At 34.5% G+C, this 4,163-nt stretch overlaps 1 long non-coding RNA gene across 1 annotated transcript; it reads right to left on the bottom strand.

Annotated features, from left to right (window-relative positions):
• Positions 1-1,444: 1,444 nt before the first annotated feature.
• LOC149839718 (uncharacterized) lies at positions 1,445-3,961 on the bottom strand. Its single transcript, XR_016431345.1, has 3 exons — positions 3,681-3,961; positions 2,538-2,615; positions 1,445-2,086 (listed from the first exon to the last, which is right to left on the bottom strand). It is a non-coding gene; the product is annotated as an uncharacterized LOC149839718 (long non-coding RNA).
• Positions 3,962-4,163: the final 202 nt, after the last annotated feature.

The raw sequence follows: 4,163 nt of genomic DNA, 5'->3' as shown, positions 1-4,163 counted from the left end.
TAGGGTTTTCCCACCCGGTTCGTCGGGGTTGGGTAGAGAGGCCGGTTCCTTCGGTAATCGGTTCCTCCCTGGAACAAGGCAACAACAAGTGCAAACTTGGTTTTAGGAACCGATTCTTGGAAACCGAAACCCAGTTCAAATTGTATTTCGGGATCCAAAACTCATTTTTTTGGGGTTTTGGATCTGGTTTCCCTTCAAAACCCAATTAATCTAAACCTAGTCCCACTTGACCCAATCCAAAGTAGCCTTTTGAAAACCCTACACATACCCAAATATATATTGGATCCAAACCCTAACCACTAGATCTAAGACTATCCTAAATCCATTCTACAACCTAAACCCATTTAAGACCTTTGACTTGATCAAACTGGATTAAAATGAGCTTCCATAAGCGGCCATGAATGATGTTCCTTTAGAGTGGATTCAAATTTTGTCTAAGGCATTTGCTCTATATCTATTTGACAGGCGTCTCGTGTGACATTTGTTGGTTCAGGAATAATGTTTTAGGTTTTCAGGTATATATTGAAGTAGATCTTACTTGGTATATTATGGTGTGGTATAAGGGTTTGGTTCCCAATTGTGGGCCATAACCCACAAGGTGAAATAAAACTGAAAAAAAAATACAAGCAGGATCCAGGGCAAGTGTTCTCCAATCCGAGGAGAATGATGCGGGAGTGGAGCAGAAGACCCAAGTCCATAAGGATTCATTTGGATCTATTTTCATTTTATATTTCTATTTTGGTTCTTGTGTTTGGATCACTATTTCAAATTCATATATTTAGGATAAATCTTATCTTTTTAGAAGTTTAATATAGTTGGCAGTTTGCTTTAATTAGAATTAGGTAAAATCTCATCTATTTATAAATGAGAGATCTCTGCAGATGAAGGGTTAAATGAGATAAATTAGTTATTAGCTTTTCCTTTAATTTCTTGTTTTCCTTTTTATTTTCTGCATCTTTATGCTTTTTGGTCTTTTTCTCATAATTTTCTGTTTTTTTTAATTTTTGTGCGTAGACATAGCGTAACATAAAATTTTCTAGTAAATTCAGCCCTCTTGATTTACATCAGTATGTCACACTGATACTCCATTTTGGGTCCCTTTATACATCAGTCATATTGAAAACTTTATAAAAACTGTATCCATGTAATGGTTTGAAACCCATGTTGCACCTCTCTCTCTCTCTCTCTCTCTCTCTCTCTCTCTCTATATATATATATATATATATATATATATATATATATATATATATATATATATATATATATAGTTGGGCCTACGCCAAAATGGATTCAAACTGATCGAATATGGTCAGATATTTGATTTAGCAGCTCTTACAAACTGCCACTATTGACTTAACAGTGGCAATTGTGGCATGCCACAGTTGACTCAACAGTGGCAATTGCATCAGACAAACGGTGGCAATGAAAACTGTCACTATTTCGAACCTAACATTTTTTAAAAATAATTTACTGTAAAAAATATAATACATAAAAGAAAACACATAAACATAATATAAACAATTTACAAATGTCTAGAGGATTACAATTTAAAAATGTCTAGAGGATTGTGAATTATAAAACTCAAGCAACATAATCATTCTCTAAAACTGGCTCTACATGAGAAAGAAGAGCAACCAAAGGGCACATTATCGAGAAACCAGTTCTTGTTGCCTTCATCTGCAGTTCACTTACTACATCGTTCCTGGCTACCTCTTCCCCATGGGCACTTCCCTCTCCAGGCTATGTTGGATCTTCCCCAAGTCTGTTCTTAATCAGCAGCTGGGATCAGGCCGTATGACCTGAGCATTGGTCCTCTAGGCATTGACTGGTCTACAATTTCATCATACCAACGTTGCAGCAGGTTTTGTTCTTGTCATGTATGTTCTGACTCCACTCGCCTACTGGTTCAATGTCTACAAGGCCAAGACTTTTCCCATATTCTCAGATGACCTCTTCACTGCTTCTGGCCTAGAGTATAACATTTCCAGCATAATCACCAGAGACTTCAAATTGGATCTGGCTGCATATTTAAGGGATGCCCCCCTCCATCTCAGCATCATTTACAACCCCTTCACCAAAAATTAGGCTGTATAATAGAAAACAAGAAAACCATCATTCAAGAAATATGTTACAATTCATTAAGCACCTATGGATCAAGCAACTACCACTCACTATATATATATATATATATATATATATATATATATATATATATATATATATATATATATATATATATATATATATATATATATATATATTGGAATAAATAACTAAGAAAAAAAGAAAACCATCAATCAAGCACATGGTTACAGTTGTTGATTTAGGATATTAAGCCACAAGTCATAGTTCCTAGAGGGATATGGTAAAGTTATAGTCCCTAGAGGGATATGGTAACTGTGAGCTTGAATACCATCTCCCACACCAGGTGAAAGTTTCACAACATCGATAATTCTGTTTTGCTAAAACCATGAATAAAAATGGATGGATAAGAGGAAGCTGATAAATTGTAAATGTGCTCATAGGGATTGCTTAACCTGCATTATGAACTTCAGATAGTTATTGATGACATAGAGAAAGGCTGGCACAGCAAGAAGAACACTGCTACGAGCAGCCTGAAGAGGAACATTTGTAGACAAGTTAGCAGTAAGAAAAAGCACCATACTTTTGCAAAGAAATCTCAAATGAAATAAGATTTTTACAAGAAAAAAGAAGTAAACAAATAAACAAATATTTTCTACATGCAAAACCTATATAAAGAAAAAGATGCCATGTGATAAATAACCATAGTCGAAATAAGGAATAAAAACAAAGAAAACTCTAGATCCACAAAACAAGCAGGTATTTAACTAACTGTAACACATAAATGATCTGCTAAGACTCAACTACCTGCCATATCAACGTTCTATGAATGGTGCTATATCTGGTCAGAGAGAAATCAAAGGATTTTCAACATAAGGGATCACTTGGGTTTACAAATAATACACAATAGAATTCAAGCTTCTGAAAATCTATATGCCAGAGAAGCTTGGACATGAGCAGATTTGGGTTGGATGGGCCAAATCAGACCAGGCCACAGTATTCATCGTCCTTGTGAGATACTAATAAATCCCTTAGTTTTTTCTCAAAAAAATTTGAAACAGTATTTGCCAAAAAAGAAACTTAAATATAGCATAAAATAATTAATTTTTAAGTAAAAAAATTCAAAGTCCCACAGCGCTGGGTAGGAGACCAATTGAATGTCACAACCAATTACACATGCATTTGAGAAGGAAAATCCTTACACTGGCAAAATAAAATGGTAACAGAAGAATTATTTAATTAAATGAATCGGCTTTGGAACAGAATAAAGCAATAGAAATTATCTTCAAGATTCTTTCTAATTATACATAAAATTTATATCCAGTTGAAGCTCACAAAGTCATTTCAACCACAATATGCACATATGCAACTTCAACGTGAGTTTGAGAAACCCAACTGCATCCATATAATATGTTCACATGAATCTATAGCAAAAGGATAAAATATATTATAAAAAATCATCATCACAGAACTAGAACTATTTATTAACTGACAGTAAGACCACAGTGCTTCTACCACAGTAAACAGCAGAGCAATTAGATAGAAACAATGGATTTCTTGTATGGCATTAGTTGTTTGCTCAGATGGTTGATGCATACACTAATTTCTCCAGATTGTCTGTTACTGAGAGTGCATATTGCCATAAAATGTCATTCTCGAGCTAATAAGCAGTCAAAGTGAAGCAAGATCTAGGTAGCAGCTTTATATGTTCAGGCCCCTCGAGTTCATAAGGCCTTTTAACTTGTTGAAACAGTTCTTATTCACTTCTTAGCACATTAAAGAATATGTGTTTGATGCAGCATGGCGACAAGATTTGGTGTCAAAAGCTTCAACCACTTCCATGCACAACTTAAAATGAATTTCTCAGCATCACCATAATCTGAAAGTGGCAATAAACTGAACTCATCATGATCTCTAACTTTTTTCAAAGGATTTCAACTTAATGTAACTTTAACACAATAAAAAAAAATTCTTGCCAAAAATGGAGATCATGAAAAGATCACACTGGCTGGCAAAGCACTAAAATGCTCTGTTCTTGGCTGACCAAGTAAAATAGTACCATTTTATTCATTATGTCAAAA

Source organism: Nuphar pumila, chromosome 4 (genome assembly GCF_984573655.1).
Source record: "Nuphar pumila chromosome 4, dmNupPumi1.hap1.1, whole genome shotgun sequence".
Classification (NCBI taxonomy): domain Eukaryota; kingdom Viridiplantae; phylum Streptophyta; class Magnoliopsida; order Nymphaeales; family Nymphaeaceae; genus Nuphar; species Nuphar pumila.
This window is presented reverse-complemented; position numbering and strand designations above follow the sequence as displayed.